This window comes from Capricornis sumatraensis, chromosome 6 (genome assembly GCF_032405125.1).
Source record: "Capricornis sumatraensis isolate serow.1 chromosome 6, serow.2, whole genome shotgun sequence".
Lineage (NCBI taxonomy): Eukaryota > Metazoa > Chordata > Mammalia > Artiodactyla > Bovidae > Capricornis > Capricornis sumatraensis.
The window spans coordinates 90,958,057-90,982,023 of NC_091074.1; the positions used below are offsets into that span (position 1 = coordinate 90,958,057).

Consider the following 23,967-nt stretch of genomic DNA (forward strand, 5'->3'; position numbering starts at 1 on the left):
CCATTTATAAAATAAATAAGTCATGGGAATATAATATACAGCACGGGGAATATAGTCAGTAATAATTCTGTATGGTAAGAGATGGGAACTACACTTACTGTGGTGATTATTTTGTAATGTACAAAAATATCAAATCACTACATTACACACCTGAGACTAATACAACATTGTAAGTAAATTATACTTCAATTAAAAATCAAAATAATTGTATTTAAGATATTAAAAACCTAATTAAAAATAAGAAATTATAAAGCACAAACTCTGAGTTAAAACAATAGATGACTAAAAAAGAATCAATTGAAAATTATTTAAGACAGTCATTAAAATAAAAAATGCAGTACACAAGATACTTTAGGCAAAACTAAAGAGCTAGAAAATTTGAAGACAATACTATGAAATTCACTCAGAATGCAGCCCAGAAAGAAAATCAAAAATTTTGAGAAAGAAGTTAGAAAACATAAAGGTTAGTTTCACAAACATCTAGAAGGTATCACAGCAAAAAAAAAAGTGAAGAGAATGAAGAGAAACAATATTTAAAGAGATAAAAGCAAGAAATATTCAAGAAATACGAGTTCTTAGACTAACAGTACATTCTAAATACTGAAAAAGACAATTTAAATAATTATAGATATATAAGGAGCTGAGCTCTATCCTCTGTGATGACCTAAGGGTGGGATGGAGGGGGGGGCCTATGGAGGAGGGGATATATGTAAATTCAGTCAGTTCAGTTCAGTTCAGTCGCTCAGTCGTGTCCAACTCTTTGCGACCCCATGAATCGCAGCACTGCAGGCCTTTTTGTCCATCACCAACTCCCGGAGTTCACTCAGACTCACGTCCATCGAGTCAGTGATGCCCTTCAGCCATCTCATCCTCTGTCGTCCCCTTTTTCTCCTGCCCCCAATCCCTCCCAGCATCAAAGTCTTTTCCAGTGAGTCAACTCTTCGCATGAGGTGGCCAAAGTACTGGAGTTTCAGCTTCAGTATCATTCCCTCCAAAGAAATCCCAAGGCTGATCTCCTTCAGAATGGACTGGTTGGATCTCCTTGCAGTCCAAGGGACTCTCAAGAGTCTTCTCCAACACCACAGTTCAAAAGCATCAATTCTTTGGCGCTCAGCTTTCTTCACAGACCAACTCTCACATCCATACATGACCACTGGAAAAACCATAGCCTTGACTAGACGGACCTTTGTTGGCAAAGCAATGTCTCTGCTTTTCAACATGCTATCTAGGTTGGTCATAACTTTTCTTCCAAGAAGTAAGCGTCTTTTAATTTCATGGCTGCAATCACCATCTGCAGTGATTTTGGAGCCCCAAAAAATAAAGTCAGCCACTGTTTCCACTGTTTCCCACTATTTCCCATGAAGTGATGGGACCATGATCTTCGTTTTCTGAATGTTGAGCTTTAAGCCAACTTTTTCACTCTCCTCTTTCACTTTCATCAAGAGGCTTTTTAGTTCCTCTTCACTTTCTGCCATAAGGGTGGTGTCACCTGCATATCTGAGGTTATTGATATTTCTCCCGGCAATCTTGATTCCAGCTTGTGCTTCTTCCAGCCCAGCATTTCTCATGATGTACTCTGCATAGAAGTTAAATAAGCAGGGTGACAATATACAGCCTTAACATACTCCTTTTCCTATTTGGAACCAGTCTGTTGTTCCAGTTCTAACTGTTGCTTCCTGACCTGCATATAGGTTTCTCAAGAGGCAGGTCAGGTGGTCTGGTATTCCCATCTCTTTCAGAATTTTCCAATAGTTGATTCAGATGTGGTACAGCAGAAACTAACATGACATTGTAAAACAATTATACTCCAACTTAAATAATAGTAATAATCAGGTAAATAAATCAATTTTTAAAACCCACACAGACTAAAATATTAATTGTCAAAAGAAAATCTCAAAAGCTACCAGAAAGCACCCTAAACATCACTGGATCTGCTGAGTCGCAAGGCTCAAGAGGCAAGCTGCTAGAGCTGCAGCTGAGCTCACTGAGGCCTGACAGCCTGCAGAGACAATGGGGAATTAAGCAGCTCAGATCAGCACACTCATGCTGAGGCAAAAGTCCCATGAGCATTTTACCTCTTTCTTAACAGTTGGTGGATACAAAGTGAGGTGACTGTCTTTCATTTGAGAGACAAAAAACTTCCTGAAAAAGCAGAACCTTAAATGTTTCTAAAAACTTCTAGCAACAAGAGATGTGTCCACCCTGGAATGATATGTAGTCTGGATTTAAATTTCTCTTCCTTGCCCACCATGTTTCTGCCAGCAGCACCTAACTGGACTTCTTTGGATGTCTTGTTCGTCATAGTATCACAACCAACTTCAGACCAATGGACTCATTATACATACAGCAAAAGACCTGAGACAAGGAGCTGATGCCAACAGGGTTCAATGCCAGCTCTAGTTATTATTAGCTGCTATCTGAACTTGATGTTTTTCATCTTTGTTCCGTCACCACTTATAAACTTCTTTACAACATATTATTTCATTCCATTGCATCTTGTCTGGAAGCATGAAGAAACAAGAATGAAAGCCTGAGTTATCTGGAGAGGATAATAGATGTTATCTGGAAGATAACATCTTCAGATAACAGATGTTATCTGAAGTTATCTGGAGGATCACAGATGATTTTCAATAGAACAATTGGTCTCAGAAAACTGGTAATATATAACACATATCATAATTGTTTAGATAAAGACTAGACTAATCACTTTGCCTACAAAGGTTAGTATAGCCAAAGCTATGGTTTTTCCAGTAGTCCTGTATGGATGTGAGAGCAGGACAATAAAAAAGGCTAAGTGCAAAGAACTGATGCCTTCAAACTGTCGTGCTGGAGAAGACTCTTGAAAGTCCATTGGACTGCAAGGAGATCCAACTAGTCAATCCTAAAGGAAATCAATCCTGAATTTTCATTGGAAGGACTGATGCTGAAGTGAAAGCTCCAGTTCTTTGGCTACCTGATGCAAAGAGCTTACTCACTGGAAAAAGACCCTGATGCTAGGAAAGACTGAAGGCAGGAGGAGAAGAGGACGACAGAGGATGAGATGGTTGGATGGCATCACCGACTCAATGGACATGAATTTGAGCGAACTGCAGGAGATGATGAAGGACAGAGAAGCCTGGCATGCTGCAGCCCATGGAGTAACAAAGAGTCAGACACGACTGAGTGACTGAACAAGAGTCATCAATTTTTCATAAAGATTAGTGAACCTCTCATTTAGGTTCCCCTGGAAAGCAGAGCTCAGGCAAGCTAAAGAAGGTAAGAGACCTGAATCTGCCTTATTTCCAGATATAAAATCTCTCACTAAAACCACCCACATCATGCTATCCAAGTGGTATACCTGGTAGTTACTCAAGGGGATCAAGAGGGACAAAGGCTCTAGAGCTAGCCACAGGGTCTCAGATATTTTCTAAAAATTTTGTTATATTATGGCACAAGAGCACCACCTACTGAAATAGTTCCAAGGGACAATTTATCCATTTATCAAAAAATGGCTAGGTCTATATCCACCTCTAACCAACTGTTTACCTTGGTTTCAGAAAAACATGACTGTGGAGGGATACACTTCAAATCATTTCAATATAACTGGCTGTGTCTCTTTCTTGTTTAAAACTATGGTCCTTGCCAAGACCTCCTGAAAAAGGAACTGTTGCCCTCATTTTTGCTTTAATAACCATAGTAAAATGAGTCTTGCTACTATCCGTATCCTCTTTCCCTCCTATTCAGCTTGAGCTATCTCAGTGAATACTCTATTTCTAGATCTCTTCCCCTATCTGTTTTCCAAGAAGCAGAGAAAACTCAAGGGGGCAACCTATGGGTTCTAATGAGTCTAGAAAGGATATATATCAAGTCATTCCATCAAATTTTAAACCATACAAGGCACAATACTAAGACTGGGGAATTGTGCTTTTTTCAAACTCATTTGAAGATGATTACAGTAGCCCCCCTTCCCTCAAGGAGCTTAAAATGAACACAGAAGTTCTAGACCAGCAAAGCTGGAGGCCAAATGAGCTGCTAGTAAAATAAAGAAGAAAATACCCACGGAAGGACAGTTTGGGGGATTGTGCAACTAACATTGTAGTAAGGCAGATTGTTTCTACTACGCTGCATATATACAGAATGAAGCAGGAGCCATGGCAAAAATAGAGTTCTTTCTGTAGCCCCTCAGGCTTTCATGAAGCTCTTAGTTACTGCCAGTTACAAAATCCTTGACCCAGACTTGCTTGAACAACTCACATAAATTCTACCTTATATGTCACGTAGTCTTGTTACTTTTTATTGGTGCGATGGGCTTACTCTGCTTATGAGCCATTGTATGCATAACCTCTACCATGCCTTAATTGTGATGAAAAAGCAGCAACTCATGTTTACTCCCAATCATGTCGTGCATTCTGTCATCAGTTACTAGTCAGGGTTCCATCACAGCCAGAGTACTCACACGAAAATAGAGGGGATCCTCTACATGGCACAACCATGGAAGAAATAACACATAGCCCCAAAATGCCAGTCATCTGATGCCTGTAAAAGTACAAATTTGTTAACTTGGAAATCACTGAAAATTTCAAAGCAATAAATATGTCTTTATTCTATTTCAATTGCTTCGTAGAATAAAAGAGGATACTGTAGAAAACTTCCAATCACAGTTCTCTAGTGTTCACACATGGCTAAGCTAAGTGCAGTATGCACTATATGGTGTGCTTGTTAAAGCCCTGTAGCAATGGGAAACCAGAGCAGTGTCATAGGAAAGGTAAAGGCAGCTGAATGTGAAAACCTCAGCAGAGACTTGCTGGAAAAGAATGAAGTTACACAAGAAAGAGGCAAATTCTAAGATAAAAAGCAACCAACTAGTTGACAGAAATAAAGCAGAAAAAAAAAAAACCAACATGTGATTCACAGGCCCATAGAATTGGGGGTGGGGGGGAGACATAATATCCGGTTTTATTTGTCCAATATAAAATAGATATTATTTAAAAATAATGTTAGACAACAGGTGGGCTTCTCAGGTGTCTCAGTGGTAAAGAATCCACCTTCCAATGCTGGAGATGCAGGTTCAGTTCCTGGGTTGGGAAGATTCCCTGGAGAAGGGAATGGGAACCCACTCCAATATTCTTGCCTGGAAAATCCCATGGACAGAGGAGGCTGGTGGGCTATATATCATAGGGTTGCAAAAAGTCAGACACAACAAAGAGTTGGACAACAATATACCAATAGGGGCCTAGAAAAAATTTAGTAGGTCTGCTAGATTTGACCCAGTTTGGGCCCTCATTAGAATTCCGGATGTAGTGAACATCTGCAGTCACCTCTCCAACACTTATTTTCTACATTCCTTCTTCCTAACAGGAACCTAAAATTTCTTAGCCAGCAGATTTTGGTGAGACAAGAATGAGCTCTGATTGGGTTAAGCAGTGGTTCTCGATCAGGGACAGCCTTGACCCACAGGGGACCTTTGACAATGTTTGATGGCATTTTTAGTTGTCACAACTAGAGGAGTGTGCTGCTGACATCCAGTGGATAGAGGCCATGGATGCTACTACACTTCCTATAATACAAAGGACAGTCCCCCAAGACCAGCAATTGTCTGGTCCAAAATGTCACTCCCTCACCCATGCTAGAACACTCAATCACTCACCCAGGAGTTTCTGAGAACAGACTTTCTCCTTGTCAGATGTGAAGAGGAAATAAGAGTTTCAGCTCCTGCTCGGAGCTATCTCACCATGATATAGAAGCCAGCCTTAGGATTAAGTGTGGTAGGCAAACACAGGTTTCAGGTGACGGCTCCTTGCCATGAGGGCTCTTAAAAAGACAGACCACTTTTTGGAAAATAACTCCGTTTTTTCTCCTCATTACATGATCTTTTCACTTCATAGCATATTACATAAATCACCAAAGGCAACATATTGACATTATAATTTCAGATAAAGAATACTCATTAATTCACTCAACACAGCAGTTTCTTGTCAAGAATATGACAGAATGAAAAGATTTTTAAAATTATTTGAGCATGCCATCGCATACACAGTAAGCTAAACGATGGCCCCCTCAAATGTATGGTCTCCCTGGGACCTGCAATTATTACTTTGAAGGAGTGAATTCATATTCACTTTGTATGGCAAATACAGAGGAAGTACTTATAATGGAAGGATTACCAAGGTGTGCCATAAAAGAAATCAGATGTATCCTTGTGAGAACGGCGGAGCATGAGGCAGACACACAGAGGAGGAGGCAGGTGGGCAGAGATCAGAGCAACGTAGCCACAAGCTCAGAAGTGCTTTCGCTGGCAGTCACCAGAAGCCAGGACCAGATTCTCCTCTAGTGTTCCCAGAGGGAAAGCAGTCCTGCCAGATTTCAGACTTCTGGCTTCCAGAACCATAAAATAATACCTTTCTTCTGCTTTCAGTCTCTAAACTGGTAATTGTTTGTTACAGCAGCCTCAGGCAATTAATGCAGCATCTTTCAAGGAGGTATATGATCCTTCAGTCAAAGGATTCACCACCATCTAATTAACTCAGAACCTCAGGGTCCATATTCTCAGGAAGAAAAGTTAGTTGGTTCAATTCATTCAACAACGTCTCTAAATTGTTTTCTACTGGGTCAGCTGCTCATCCCACAAAGACTAGTGTTTAACAGGTACTAAAGTCTGTGCAGATGGTGATTGCAGCCATGAAATTAAAAGACACTTACTCCTTGGAAGGAAAGTTATGACCAACCTAGATAGCATATTCAAAAGCAGAGACATTACTTTGCCAGCAAAGGTCCGTCTAGTCATCCATGTTTTTTCCAGTGGTCATGTATGAATGTGAAAGTTGGTCTGTGAAGAAAGCTGAGTGCTGAAGAATTGATGCTTTTGAACTGTGGTGTTGGAGAAGACTCTTGAGAGTCCCTTGGACTGCAAGGAGATCCAACCAGTCCATCCTAAAGGAGATCAGTCCTGGGTGTTCATTGGAAGGACTGATGCTGAAGCTGAAACTCCAATACTTTGGCCACCTCATGCAAAGAGTTGACTCATTGGAAAAGACTCTGATGCTTGGAGGGATTGGGGGCAGGAGGAAAAGGGGACGACAGAGAATGAGATGGCTGGATGGCATCACCAACTCGATGGACATGAGTTTGGGTGAACTCTGGGAGTTGGTGATGGACAGGGAGGCCTGGCGTGCTGCAGTTCATGGGGTAGCAAAGAGTCGGACACAACTGAGCAACTGAACTGAACTGAAAGTCTGTGCAGATTCTTCAAAGGGAGATAGAGCAAAGAGGAAATGATCAGCACGTGCATTATGGTAATCAAGAGTTATATAGCTCTTTTAGTTAAGGACACTCAGGAGAATTGCATCCTTTCTGTATTTGAGATCGGTGGAAGAGATGACCACAATCTGTAAACAGAGAGTAGGAGCCTAAAATTTCCTTCTAGCTCTATGACTCTACAGCAAAACCTTACTACTTAGGGCTGTATTATCAGGTTTTATCATTTAATATCCAGAAGGATCTTCAATTAGCAGACTATCAGGGAAATCTCAGGAAACACAAACCATCTCTGTTATACAATCTGGTCAATGACCTGCCATTACTTTGAGGAAAGGAATAAAAAGAAGATATCAGCAGTACTTATAGAAGAAAAAAATCCTCTGAACTAACTGTGATCAAAGTACAGTGCAACAGTTGTACAGAGCAATGGAATTATAACAGAACTGGCTGTTCTGTTATTAAAAAAAAAAAAAGGCTGACAAGAGTTGAGAAGAGGGGAGGTTGAATAGGCAGGATACAGAGAATTTTTAGGACAGTGAAACCACTCTGCACGATACTCTAACGGCGGATATATGTCACTATACATTTTTCTAACCCCATAGAATGTACCATACCAAGAGTGAACCCTAAAGTAAATGATGGACTTTGGATGATTATGATATGTCAATGAAGGTTCATTAACTGTAACAAATGTTACAAGGATGTTACTAGCAAGGATGTTGATAATGGAGGAGGTGGGACATATGTAGGGGAACAAAATATATGGTAAGTCTGTACTTTCCACTCAAGTTTTCTAAGAACCTAAAACTCCTCTATAATAAAATAAAATAAAAGAATCTTTTTTAATGGCCATGGTGACAGGAGCAATTTTGGCTCAACAAAACTCAAATCTGCTCTAGACGCTCAAAGAATAAGGTTCAGAAATAGCAGGAGCAGAGTGAAAAAGGCAAAAAATGGGTCTCAACTATTATCTGGCAGCAGCTGCAGCCCTCACACCCTGTACAGTAAAATTAATCAGTTCCCTGAATTACAATTTCATAAATTCAGACAGCCAGATGCTTGCTTCCTCCAGACATAGAGGATAATTTGTGTTGGTTATACTATGAGGTATTATCTGCTTCAAAGTCTACTATGGGACTCCTCAACCACCAGGAAATTAAAATACAAAAGCTTTTTATTGTGTCTCCCCCTAACTCTACCCTCAAGATACTATGTATTTCCAATGTCAACTAAGAATTTCATAAGGGAGAGCTCCTCTCACATGTCAAATATGAAGGTTTTTTTGTCGCTTGGTTTGTTTATTCATCCAACTTAGACTACAGGATATTCTACAGCAGCACATGCCCTCTGGCATTAATTCCATGAGCCAGATTTTCTTTAAACCCTTCCTCTAACAGATATTCCTCTCCCTGTCACAAGCAGTCTGATCTTTTTACCTTTCTCTACCTCATTTTCAAGACCACTTGTTTAGAGACAAAGCGATCTCAAGTAACAGGTTAATTATGTAGGTATGTATGTGCCCAGTGTAAGGGCTAATAATGTGCTACTGATCTACTGATCTTTCCCTGTCACACCACAAGAATTGTATTTGGTCTGGCAAAGCTCAAAAAGTTTAACCATATCTATCTGGTTAAGATTAAAAAAAAAAAATCAAAGAAAGAGTATGAGTCTATTTGCTTAATAACTATGGGTAAAAATCTTGAAATTTTTCACTAGCTTAAGCATGATTGTAACCTTTGGCCTTTGGAAGCATTACCATGAAAAAGCTAGTGGAGGTGATGGAGTCCCAGCTAACCTATTTCAAACCCTAAAAGATGCTGCTGCTAAGTGCTGCACTCAATGTGCCAGCAAATTTGGAAAACTCAACAGTGGCCACAGGACTCAAAAAGGTCAATTTTCATTCCAATCCCAAAGAAAGGCAACGCCAAAGAATGTTCCAAATACCACACAATTGCACTCATTTCGCATACTAGCAAGGTAATGGTCAAAATCCTTCAAGCTAGGCTTCAACAGTACAGGAACCAAGAGCTGGATTTAGAAAAGGCAGAGGAATCAGAGATCAAATTGCCAACATCCATTGGATCATTAAAAATAGCAAAGGAATTCCAAAGAAACATCTACTTCTGTTCCATTGACTACACTAAAGCTTTTGACTGTGTAGACCACAAAAAACTGTGGAAAATTCTTAAAAAGATGGGAATGAATATCAGACCACCTTACCTGCCTCCTGAGAAACCTTTATGCAGGGAAAGAAGCAACAGTTAGAACCAGGCATAGAACAATGGGCTGGTTCAAAACTGGGAACGGAGTACGTCAAGGCTGTCTATTGCCACCCTGCTTATTTAACTTCTGTGCAGAGTACATTAAACTAAAAGCCAGGCTGGATGACTCACAAACTTGAATCAACATCGCTGGGAGAAATATCAACAACCTCAGATATGCAAATGATACCACTCTAATGGCAGAAAGCAAAGAGGAAACTAAAAAGACTCTTGATGAGGGTGAAAGAGCAGAGTGAAAAACCGTGAATGTCCTGGCTGATGCTCTCAAGAGTATCAACAATGCTGAAAAGAGAGGCAAATGCCAGTTGCTTATTAGGCTGTGCTCCAAAGTCATCATCAGGTTTCTAACTGATGGTGACGCATGGTTACATTGGTGAATTTGAAATCACAGATCATCACAGAGCTGGGAAAACTGTTGTGAACCTCACAGGCAGGCTAAATAAGTGTGGAGTGATCAGCCCCAGATTAACATCTAGAAAAATGGCAGAATAACCTGCTCCCATCCCATCAATTTGGTTTCATTGTACTGACAACTTCAGCTGGCATCATGAACCATGAAAAAGCAAGATGAAAACACACAGGAAGGAAAATCCTTGGATTTTTTTCTTGAGGGATGTAATACCTACAAATAAAATGCCTGGCAGTGGTGGGGGGAGCGGGGAGGGTAAGAAGAGGGAACAATCCCACTTAATAACAATTCCATCAAAAAGAATAAAATACCTAGGACTAAATCTAACCAAGAAGTAAAGGACCTATGTGAAAAATTATAAGACACTGTTGAAAGAAATTGAAGATGGTACAAAGAACTGGAAAGATATACCATGTTTATGGATTAAAGAATTAATATTGTTAAAATGACCATACTACAAAAGGAATGCAGATTCAATGCAATTCCTTTCAAAACACCAATGCCATCTTAGTACTGAAACAAATAATTCCAAAATTTGGATAGAAACAAAAAGACTTTAAATAGCACAAAACAAATTTGAGAAAGAACAATAAAGCTGGAGGAATCATATACCCTGACTTCAAACTATACTACGAATCTACAATAATCAAAGGAGTATGGTATTGGCACAAAAACAGACATATAGATCAATGGAACAAAAAACAGACCCCAGAAGTGAACCCGTATTTATATGGTCAATTAATCTACAACAAAAGAAGTAAAACAATACAATGAGAAAAAAACACCCTCATTAATAGTGTTGGGAAAACTGGACAACTACATGCAAAAGAATCAAACTGGATTACTCTCACACTATATACAAAAATCAACTCAAAATGGATTAAAGCCTTAAATGTAAGATCTGAAATCATAAAACTCCTAGAAGAAAACAGACAGTGGTTTTCAGGAATATATATATTTTAATATATCTCCTCAGGCAAAGGAAACCAAAGCAAAAATAACTGGGACTGCATCAAATGAAAAATCTTTTACAAAGCAAAACAAAGAAATCATTCAAAAGATGAGCACTGATAACATTTCTGAAGGCACTCACCAAAAATATCATTACCACCTCTTACTCTCAACAGTGGCAATTCACATAAAATTTTACTTTTCTATTTAATAATTTCAAAATTTATAAAATGTTTACATTGTTTTAATCAATTGTGAACCAGGAATAATTCAAAAGATAATTTGTAAAAAATTACATGCATAATCTTATATTATATGCATTTTTATTGCAGAATCTTAACTCTATCACATATCTATATTCTTGTTTCACTGTATTACACTCAGTCAGGAGAAGTTTCTTCATTTTTGAACTATCTGTCCTGAATATCTTCAATTTACCTTACTTGCCTCATTTCCAAATGGAGCACTATTCTTTCCTGCTTCCATGAGTTCTCTGGGATCCCTTGCTTTTCCCACCCATGATCTACACACATGCCTTCCCATCTCATTTAGACTTTTCTCCACTTACTCTTCTCCCTGTTCATTGCCTCCTTATTGAGGTCTAGACTTGGCAGCAAAATTGACTTCTGGAAGAGAGAAGATGATATGAAGAAGAAATATCCTGAGCCTCATCAAGGAATGAGGCAAATAGTGGAAGTAATTCTGCAGCATGGCCTTGGCGTTTTTATTAAACGCAAATACCCTGAGAAGATGAAACATACTGTTAAACAATACCAATGTCTCAGGAGGAGCATGCTGAAACAGGGAAAGGAAGAACAGACGAAGGTCCCAATCAATGATAGGTGAAATGAGAAGAGGTCAAACACAAATTCTACCTACAGCCAGCCTGGGCAATTCCACATTACTTAGCCTGCCATTTCTGGAAGATACAGTTATAAAGCACAGAGTACACAATCTATAAGGCATGGTCTGCAATATTTGTTATGGGGCATTAACAAGATCCCTCAGTCATTCTGTAACTGTCACATTGATTCTGAACCCACTCTACATTTTGTTTTAAACACTATCTTTCTAGAAAACTATTTACTGGAAGTGCAAGTTTATCTAACTATTCACTGGGTTCCACAGTAATATTAGGCATAAAACAACTCATTTTTATGAGTTAAGAATTTAATGAGTGGCAATAGCTACTCCACCATCTTGTCTTAAATCACGGCAGATGGCGATTACAGCCATGAAATTAAAAGACACTTGTTCCTTGGAAGAAAAGCTACAACAAACCTAGAGAGCGTATTAAAAAGCAGAGACCATCCTTTGCCAAGAAAGGTCCATCTAGTCAAAATTATCTTTTTTTCCAGTACTCATGTATGGATGTGAGAGTTGGACCATAAAGAAAGCTGAGCGCGGAAGAATTGATGCTTTTAAACTATAGTGTTGGAGAAAACTCTTGAGAGTCCCTGGGACTGCAAGGAGATCCAACCAGTCCATCCTAAAGGAAATCAGGCCTGAATATTCATTGGAAGAACTGATGCTGAAGCTCCAATACTTTGGCCACCTAATGTGAAGAACAGACTCATTAGAAAAGACCCTGATGCTAGGAAAGATTGAAGGCAGGAAGAAGGGGGTGACAGAGGATGAGATGGTTGGATGGCATCACCAACTCAATGGACATGAGTTTGAGCAAGCTCTGGGAGTTGTTGATGAACAGGGAAGCCTGGCATGCTATAGTCCATGGAGTCGCAAAGAGTCAGACACAACTGAGTGACTCAACTGAACTGAATAGCTTAATTATTGTGACTCCCACTAGAAATAAGGTTCAGTCAGTCAGTCGCAGTCATGTCTGACTCTTTGCAACCCCATGAATCGCAGCATGCCAGGCCTCCCTGTCCATCACCAATTCCAGGAGTCTACCCAAATTCATGTCTATCGAGTCGGTTATGCCATCCAGCCATCTCATCCTCTGTCGCCCCCTTTTCCTCCTGCCCCCAATCCCTCCCAGCATCAGAGTCTTTTCCAATGAGTCAACTCTTCGCATGAGGTGCCCAAAGTACCGGAGTTTCAGCTTCAGCATCATTCCTCCCAAAGAACACACAGGACTGATCTCCTTTAGAATGGACTGGTTGGATCTCCTTGCAGTCCAAGGGACTCTCAAGAGTCTTCTCCAACACCACAGTTCAAAAGCATCAATTCTTCAGCATTCAGCTTTCTTCACAGTTCAACTCGATGGGAATACCAGACCACCTGACCTGCCTCTTGAGAAACCTGTATGCAGGTCAGGAAGCAACGGTTAGAACTGGACATGGAACAACAGACTGGTTCCAAATTGGTAAAGGAGTACGTCAAGGCTATATATTGTCACCCTGCTTATTTAACTTCTATGCAGAATACATCATGAGAAACACTGGACTGGAAGAAGCACAAGCTGGAATCAAGATTGCCGGGAAAAATATCAATAACCTCAGATATGCAGATGACACCACCCTTATGGCAGGAAGTGAAGAGGAACTAAAAGGCCTCCTGATGAAAGTGAAAGAGGAGAGTGAAAAGGTTGGCTTAAAGCTCAACATTCAGAAAACGAAGATCATGGCATCCGGTCCCATTAGTTCATGGCAAATAGATGGGGAAACAGTGGAAACAGTGTCAGACTTTCTTTTTCTGGGCTCCAAAATCACTGCAGATGGTGACTGCAGCCATGAAATTAAAAGACACTTACTCCTTGTAAGGAAAGTTATGACCAACCTAGACAGCATATTCAAAAGCAGAGACATTACTTTGCCAACAAAGGTCCGTCTAGTCAAGGCTATGGTTTTTCCAGTAGTCATGTATGGATGTGAGAAATAAGGTTAACCTTTTCCAAAAACATGAACAGCTACTTATGAGTCTACCCTCTCTCTCTTCATCTAGTAAGTGTCAGTATAACAGAGTAAGTAAGGAGGCTGCCTCTGGAGGTAGACTGCCAAGGTTTGAATTCTCACTTTGCCCTGTGACCTTGGGAAATTATTTAACCTCTTCATGCCTCAGTTTCTGCATCTTTAAATGGAGAAAACCTACAAATTACTGTGAATAATAAAATGTATTACTATCTAGAAACCACTTAGACTTGTGCCTGGCACATTGTAAGCACTCAAAATATGTTAGCTACTATCATTAGTTATGGCATTTCTAACAAAACAATGATGATATCTTTCTCCAAGATTTCTCCACTAGGTAGAAATAATCTCTCCTGGTGAATTTAAATGCCTGTCAGCAAAAGCACTCTGAAACCCTAGGGAGTCAACAGTGAGAATAAGCATCAGTGCCTTGGACAGGCTGCACCACAAAAACCTGAAAGCCACAGAGCTGTTTGTTTTACTACACCACAAATATCAGAGTCATCGATTTCAAAATTTTGCTAAGCCAGTTTCTGCTACATTCAAAATATGGTAATATAAGATGGTTTGGTCTGCTATCAAGTCATGGGTTGTATAAACACAAGTTTACAACAAAAATGACTGTAAAAGTGCTATGGTTCTTAATGGTTATATTAAATTATATTTGAGGCCTTTTATTTTTCTAGCTGCAAATAATAGGGAAAAGAGTCTACTTGAGAGTGAGAACCAAATTTAACTAAACTGTAAATTTCTCAAGATAACTTGACAATTTTAATTCCGTCTCTTTTAATGTGCAAGACCAAACACAGTACAGTTTATAACGTGAAACCCAAACACATCACTAGGAAACTAGGTTCCAAACTAGCTCTACCATTATTAGCTGTGTGGCTCAAAATATTTCATCTCTCTTTAAAAGAAAAGGGTAATGATACCAATTGCCTAGAACCAAAAAGTAGATTAAATGAGACAAATGTTGACAATACATAGTAGCTGTAACTGTCAATAAATAACAGGAAAATATCATTTACTTGAGCTCTGAGATTATTCCTACACACACACACACACAGAAACACACTCATACAATAAAAAGAAGGAAAAGAAAAAAGAATCTAATCTAAGATGTTAGAAGGAAAGCTTAAAAAGACATTTAAAAATTCCTCCTATGTAACAAAGGTTTTTTTATACCTGAGAGAAAGTGAAGATAAAGAAAATGCTATGTTGTCAAAGCAAAGAACTGTGAGTAAAAGTCACAGACATTTACTAAATAACATGAAAGAATTTGAAAAGAAACTATTTTTTAGTCAGTATCAAAGATGAAATTTACATGTAATTAGGAACTTCAGGCAGGTTACAACTATGATGGAATAATTCACCCAGAGTTGGCTCAGAGAAACTATAATTTAAAATTAGTATAATATTATAAATTAAATAAATATTTTAAGTAAACATAAAGTAGAATGCTACAAATTCTATGAAGTTCTACTACTTAACATTAACATTATGTTCTTTTATGTATATCATAATTAAAAAGTAAAAATGATGCCATGTTAAGAAGATCACATCAAGAAACACATGTTTATTCTTTCATCAACTGATATCTAGACTGCTGATTAAATGAAAAAGTAGTCAATAACAGCAGTAATACAAAAAACAAGAAAAAACAAAACCAGAGTAAAACAAAAGAATACCAATTCTTGCCTATAAAATTAGCAGTTAAAAAGTAATTCCCAGTGCTGGCAAGAATACAGTTAAATAGCCACTCATATACAAGTTTATGGGAGTGTAACTTGTACAAGTTTTTTTGGAGGATAATAGGAAAAGTATGCCAAAAGCTTTGAAAGTGTTTACGCCCTTTCACCTATAAACCCACTTCTAGGAACAGAGTCTAAGGAAATAACCAGAGATGTACACAATGAGTGATATATAAGAATGTTCACTGCATACAACAGCAAAAAAACTGTTATCGAAATTTCCAACAAGCAACTAATTCGCAATACAGCCGGATAAAAGTACCAACAAACTCCTATCTCATTTTACAGGAACATGATTTAGTGGCATGGAAAAATGCTTGTGTTAGATGGCTAAATTTAAGACTATAAAATACTATACACAGGATGACTGCAATTTTATATACACAAATATATTCATATGCAACTGAAAAGCTAAATATTGCAATGTTAACAATAGTTATCTCTGTGTGGTGAATTTATTTGCTTAATTATACTTCTCGTTATTTTCTAAATTTCCGAAGATAAAAGGAAATGTATTATTTTTATATCCAGTACAGTCATCCTTGTGGTTTACCCAAGACACTTATTACAGCTAAGTCTATGAGGGTAATCCCATACCTCTTAACTGGAGTAAAGTTACAACCATAACTATATCCTGGCCAAGGAGATACAAGGAGACATCTGGGATAGAGGTCTCCAGGGAAGGTTTTCTTGCTCCTGAGAAGGAAAGTGTGAGAGCCACTGCATTCTTCTGAAAATAGTAACATCTAGATGTGATTCATTTATTTGTCATTCAAAATTCATTTACCTGAACACCTACTGTGCAGTTCTTGGCCCATCTCTAAATAGGGAGATTGTCTGCTATTACTTCTAAGAGTTCTAAATTAGTAAACTTCAGTAGTTAAATACAAAAATCTTAATCATCATCCATCTTCCATTTTATTCTTCACAGGTTAGAGAATTTGTTGGCTCAATGGCAGTTTATTAAACAAGAAAACAAAATAAACTTACCACCACCACCACAACATAAATCTGACCAACTGCACAGGTTAAACAAAACAAAAACAAAGACAGTTCTTCAAGCCAGCACTGCCCTACTACACATTAGGTACTGACACCACCAGAAAAGAGGGGTATGAAAATCTGGAACAAAGATGAAGAGCTCTGTTTCTCTCATGCTGACTTCAAGGCCGTGAAAAAAGTACAGAAACCTTTCATTTCAATGCACGTAAGAATACACTAAACCTGACAGCTCGCTGAAATCACAGAGGAATTTCAAGTGCCCAGATTTGCTGTATGTACTCATGATGGAGATTTTGTTCAGAAACAAATATACAGTTCCATGTCTTTTTGAAGGCACATCCTAAAATCTCGATGACTTGGGGGCTGCCTATCATTAAGAACTGCTGTATAGATTTGTAATATAATAATGCCCTTAGGGACCACTGGGGTGTGTACAGTTCTTTGCCCCAAAACTAAATGGTCCCATGTGGCTGTATTTTTTTTTAATGTGACATTTATTGGCTCATGTTTTAATTAGGAAAAAAAGTTAAGAAAATATGTATATCTTTCAAAAGTTAATTTTTAAAAGGTAACATGAACATATGACAACATATTTTAGACACTGAACAATTCATTCTTGATTCACTTCTATAAAAATACATCAAATATGCTGAGGTTATTAGAGGAAGACATAACTTCATCCTCAACAGACTTTCTCAATCTCTTGATATGAAAATGATGATGATGATTACAGCAGCTAACACTTACACAGTGCTTATTCTACAGCAACAACAACCATTAGCTCTTCTGATGTCTCAATATCCACAATGCTGTTTTACAGATGAGGAAACTGAGGCAAAGAGAGATTCAATTTCTTGCCCAAGTTCACATATCTTATTCACTGAGAAACAGATCAAGCACTCATCCATATCACAAATCACTGATGACATGTCCAAAAGGAAGTGAAAGCTGAATATGAAAAGTAACTTTTGTTTTTATTTGTTAACAAAAGCAAAATTTTTCAGGGATTCAACCTAAAAATTTTGGCTTATTTTCTTAAGGATAAATTATCATTTTATTCTGAGCATTTGCATTCCTCTTTTACATTCAAATCGCTTAATTCTTCTCTCAAATCTCTCTAACAACCCCATCCCATACCACATCATCAGGGTCAACAGGCTCATTCTAAAATTCTCAGTGGGTCCTTCCAACTGTCAGAGGCAATCTCTCTGTCTGCTGTTTCTATTTACACATCCCAAGTCTACCCACCCAAACTTCTGTGGGGAAACCAAAGACAATGTCTGTCTCTGCCAAAGGATAAAGGGAGAAAAATGTTTTCCACACAGTTAAAAGAATCCCTTTTGTCAAATCAATCTGATGATGCTGAATGAACTGAATACCTCCTTGCAACCACCTCACCATTGGCTATTTAATATGAAATTGCATAATTTGCAAGGTGGAAACTATTCAAATTGCCCTCAAAAAGTTAAACTAGAAAATCTGCTTTTTTATCTCTAACAAAAAGGCAGGAATGTGTAGAAAGAAGCTGTATACCTGCAGTATGCTTTTTCCTGAATAAAAATAATTTCTATTTTCTTAAGTAAAAATTCAAGACACATATCCAAGATAAGGGATTTTATCACTGCTATACAGTAAATCCATTTTTCCAGCTGATAAGATTTCCCTATCCTCCCAAGCCCAAGTCACAATTTCTCTTAAGAGCTCTGAAATTTAATTTGTAAGTTGTACAAATTCACGTCCTGAGCTCCTGACAATCTATGTATTAAGAACAGGGGATCTGACATGAAAGTAAAATGTCTGACACTTAACACTAATGAATGAGATTTTTAAAATTGGTTTTTTATCTAAAAACATTCATGCTTTCTCTAAAATAAAGGCTAATGTTTCAGCAAGGAAGAATAATTTTTAAAGTACAGTTTATTTATAATTTCATTGGTTTTTCCAGTGGTCATGTATGGATGTGAGAGTTGGACTATAAAGAAAGCTGAGCGCCGAAGAATTGATGCTTTTGAACTGTGGTGTTGGAGAAGACTCTTGAGAGTCCCTTGGACTGCAAGAAGATCCAACCAGTCCATCCTAAAAGAGATCAGTCCGGGGTGTTCACTGGAAGGACTGATGTTGAAGCTGAAACTCCAATACTTTGGCCACCTGATGAGAAGAGCTGACTCACGTGAAAAGACCCTGATGCTGGGAAAGATTGAGGGCAGGAGGAGAAGGGGACGACAGAAGATGAGATGGTTGGATGGCATCACCGACTCAATGGACATGGGTTTGGGTGAACTCTGGGAGTTGGTGTGGGACAGGGAGGCCTGGTGTGCTGCGGTTCATAGGGTCACAAAGAGTCGGACACAACTGAGCAACTGAACCGAACTGAACTGTCCAAGTGATTGTGTCTTTTTTATGTAAGATGATCTTTCAGTTCAGTCACTCAGTCATGTCTGACTCTTTGCCACCCCATGAATTGCAGCACACCAGGCCTCCCTGTCCATCACCAACTCCCAGAATTCACTCAAACTCATGTCCTTCGAGTCGGTGATACCATCCAGCCATCTCATCCTCTGTCGTCCCCTTCTCCTCCTGCCCCCAATCCCTCCCAGCATCAGGGTCTTTTCCAATGAGTCAACTCTTCACATGAGCTGGCCAAAGTACTGGAATTTCAGCTTCAGCATCAGTCCTTCCAATGAACACCCAGGGCTGATCTCCTTTAGAATGAACTGGTTGGATCTCCTTGCAGTCCAAGGGACTCTCAAGAGTCTTCTCCAACACTACAGCTCAAAAGCATCAATTCTTCCGCACTCAGCCTTCTTCACAGTCCAACTCTCACATCCATATATGACCACTGGAAAAACCATAGCCTTGACTAGATGGACCTTTTAAGAGATAATTAAACTTGCTATGGAACTATTTGCTCCAACAGATCTTAATAGTTATAAGTTAGACATTGATGTATTTTATTTATCTGCCCATGTATTATTAATACTTGAAAACCACTGGACCATTTCAAGATTATTGCTTGGTCTTAGCATGCCATGATACAAATTTTCCTGGCAAGCTGCACTCTCATACAGGTGTCTGTGCTTTTATGTTTTCTGTAAATTCCCTTATATGCATTCTCATAGTAGGTAGTAGTTATAACACCTAGCACCCGGATTCAGTGTTTAATACTGGTGTTAACATCTTGCATTATCAAGCCTGTGCCGAGACACATATTTCCTATGCTCTTCCATCTTGATTTGTTTGTTGAGTATTCACATCCAGTGCTTCTATTTGATTAGCACTATAGCACTTCATTCATTTTCTTTTTTCCAGTCACATTTCTCTTTCATTTTTCTGCTCCTCTAAGAATTTAATTTCAATCTATAGCTTCTCCATTTATATTTCACTAATGTGAAATCAGCAGGTAATGCTCAAAATCCTTCAAGCTAGGCTTCAACACTACATGAACTGAGAACTTCCAGATGTACAGCTGGATTTAGAAAGGCAGAGGAACCAGAGATCAAATTGTCAACATCCACTGGATCACAGTAAAAACAAGGGAATCCCAGAAAAACATCTACCTCTGCTTCATTGACTATGCTAAAGCCTTTACTGTGTAGATCACAACAAACTGTGGAAAATTCTTAATGAGATGGGAATACCAGACCACCTTACCTGTCTACTGAGAAACCTATAGGCAGGTCAAGAAGTAACAGAACCAGACATGGAACAACAGACTGGTTCAAAACTGGGAAAGGAGTTCATCAAGGCTATATGTTGTCACCCTGTTTATTTAACTATATGAAGAGTATATACAACATGCAAAATGCTGGGCTGGATGACTCACAAGCTGGAATCAAGACTGCAAGGAGAAATATTAACAACCTCAGATATACAGATGATACCACTCTAATGGCAGAAAGTGAAAAGGCATTAAAGAGTGTCTTGATGAAGGTGAAAGAGGAAGAGTGAAAAAGCTGGTTTAAAACTCAGCATTCAAAAAACTAAGATCATGGCATCCGGTCCCATCACTTCATGGCAATAGATGGGGAAAAAGTGGAAATAGTGACAGATTTTATTTTCTTGGACTCCAAATCACTGTGGATGGTGACTGCAGCCACAAAATTAAAAGATGCTTTCTCCTTGGAAGAAAAGCTAAGACAAACCGAAACAGATTACTAAAAAGCAGAGACATCATTTTGGCAACAAAGGTTCATATAGTCAAAGCTATGATTTTTCCAGTAGTTATGTACAGTTGTGAGAGTTGGTGCAAAAGTAATTGTGGTTGCACTATTGAACTTTGGTGTTTAATACTGGAATACATTCTTAAATAAATGTGGTTATGTTATACATCATTTTAAAGCGCATTTCTCACTTTGTGTTTCATTGCTACTGACTTATTACTTGATGTTTATTTTATATTTATTTTAGACTAGGGAAATGATGTTAGACAAAAAGCAAATTCAAGCAGCTTTCTTATTTGAGTGCAAAATGGGTCGTAAAGCAGCCGAGAAAACTCACAACAGAAACAATGCATTTGGCCCAGGAACTGCTAACAAATGTACAGTTCAGGAAGTTTTGCAAAGGAGACGAAAGCTTTGAAGATAAAGAGCGTGCAGTAGCTGGCTATCAGAAGTTGACAACAACCAATTGAGAGGATCATCAAAGCAGATCCTCTTACAACCACATGAGAAGTTGCTGAAGAACTCAACATTGACCACTGCTTTGGCATTTGAAGCAAACTGGAAAGGTGAAAAAGTTAGGTAAGTAGGTACCTTGTGAGCTAACTGAAAATCAAAATATGTCATTTTGAAGTGTCATCTTCTCTTATTCTAGGCAACAACAACGACAAACCATTTCTCAACTGGATTGTGATGTGCAACAAAAAGTGGATTTTATACAACCAGCGATGGCCACCTCAGTGGTTGAACTGAGAAGAAGCTCCAAAGAACTTCCCAAAGTCAAACTTGCACCAAAAAAAAGGTCATGGTCACTGTTTGGTGGTCTGCTGCCTGTCTGGTCCACTACAGCTTTCTGAATCCCAGCAAAACCATTACATCTGAGAAGTATGCTCAGCAAATCAATGAGATGCACCAAAAACTGCAATGCTTTCAGCTGGCACTGGTCAACAGAAAGGACCCTTCTTTACAGCAATGCACAACCACACATTACACAACAATGCTTCAAAGCTTGAACAAATTGGGCTAAGAAGTTTTGCCTCATCCTCCATACTTGACCTCTCACCAACTGACTACCACTTCTTCAAGCATCTTGACAACTTTTTGCAGGGAAAATGCCTCTACAACCATCAGGATGCAGAAAACGCTTTCCAAGAGTTTTTCAAATCCCTAAGCACAGATTTTTATGCTACAGGAATAAACCTATTTCTCACTGGCAAAAATGTGTCAACTGTAATCATTACTATTTTGCTTAATAAAGATGTGTTTGAGCCTAGTTATAACGATTTAAAATTCATGGTCTGAAACCACAGTTACATTTATACCAACAGAATAATAATTTTATGTGTTAATAGCAATAGCTAAGGCTTCTGATCATGCTAAAATTCATAAATCACTCTTCTCCACAGAATTCATATAAATTCCAATATTCATAAATCTGCTATTGTTCTCAAACTTTTTTTTTAATTTAAATGTATTTATTTTAATTGGAGGCTAATTACTTGACAATATTGTATTGGTTCTGCCACACATCAACATGAATCCATCACGGGCATACACGTGTTCCCCATCCTGAACCCCCCTCCCACCTCCCTCCTCGTACCATCCCTCCGGGTCATCCCAGTTCACCAGCCCCAAGGATTCTGTATCGAACCTGGACTGGTGATTCACTTCTTATATGATATTATACATGTTTCCATGACATTCCCCCAAATCATCCCACCCTCTCCCTCTCCCACAGAGCCGAAAAGACTGTTCTATACATCTGTGTCTCTTTTGCTGTCTCGCATACAGGGTTATCGTTACCATCTTTCTAAATTCCATACATATGCATTAGTATACTGTATTGGTGTTTTTCTTTCTGGCTTACTTCACTCTGTATAATAGGCTCCAGTTTCATCCACCTCATTAGAACTGATTCAAATGTATTCTTTTTAATGGCCGAGTAATACTCCATTGTGTATATGTACCACAGCTCAAACTTTAAAAAAATTTTAATTTTAACCTTAACTGTAGCATACAAATTTCAGAAGGATGCTTAGACATGCCTTAAGTTTAAGCCTGCTAAGAGAATGTTCCCAGAAAACTGGTCTTCATGTCCATCCAATCTTGCAGTAAACTTTGAAGAATGTATGAGCATTTCTGTGTATCAATTACTTCTCCCTGCTGAGTGGGTAAGAATGTCACTGGGTTCCAAACAATAACATTCAAGCATGAGGAGTGGTAAATGACCAAAAATATATAAAAACCTCATGGGAACTAAGGGGACTTGATCCACAGATTTCCATATCTACTACCATTAAGGAAACTGAACATCTTCCAATTATATCTTCCCATCATCAATATGCACATTAATCCACAGATCTTAGAACTCTAAATCCCAAGAACAATAAATGCCTTATTTGAGGTTCCCCAGAAGTAGTTTATTTGGAAAGTAAACTGTTAGGGAAGTGGAGAAAGAATATAGGGAGGAGAACTTCTAGGATAACCATTAAAAGAACAGATATAGATTAGGTAATTTAAAAAATAACATGAACAAACTATGAACTGATTTTTTTAAATTATCAATCAAAAAGAATCAGAAAGGAGAGAAAATGGAATGCAGAATAGTTACAGTACAAAAAAGGAAGGAAATAAAAAGCTGATTTATCACTGATCACATCAAATATAAATAGACTAAAATGATCTAGTTTAAAAAAGATGATCAAAATGAATTTTTAAAATCCAAACATACAGTCTTTATCAGGATGACAATTAAAACTTCAAAAGAAGCTGAGTATAGATATAAACACTGACAACTCTTTTCAACAGTGTGTTGAAAAGCAGAGCCATTACTCTGTCGACAAAGGTCCATATAGTCAAGGTTAGTGGCCTTCCCAGTGGTTACATACAGTTCTGAGAGCTGTAAAGAAGGCAGAGCACCGAAGAACTAATGCCTTCAAACTGGTGCTGGAGAAGACTTCTGAGAGTCCCTTGGACAGCAAGGAGACTAAAGCAATTGATCTTAAGGGAAATCAACCGTGAATACTCATTGGAAGGACTGATGCTGAAGCTCCAATATTTGGGTCATCTGATGTGAACAGTCAACTCATTGGAAAAGTCTCTGATGCAACCACTATGGAAAAGAGCATATGACTGTTCCTTTAAAAATTAAACTGAATTACAATATGACCCAGCAATTCCAACTCTGGGTATATATCCCAAAGAACTGAAAGCAGTGAGCAGAACATGTACACCAGTGTTCACAGCAGCACTGTTCTTAACAGCCAAAAGGTAGAAACAACAGATGAATAGACACATAAACTGTGGCAT

The 23,967-nt window shown here is 38.5% G+C and overlaps 1 protein-coding gene and 1 pseudogene across 1 annotated transcript in view; one reads left to right on the plus strand and one right to left on the minus strand.

Moving 5' to 3' along the window:
* The window catches only part of FANCC (FA complementation group C), a 319,894-nt gene that overhangs the window by 236,818 nt on the left and 59,109 nt on the right, over nucleotides 1–23,967 (minus strand). The gene's annotated exons all lie outside the window — the stretch shown is intronic.
* Nucleotides 9,755–10,128, plus strand: LOC138080783 (small ribosomal subunit protein uS8-like; annotated as a pseudogene).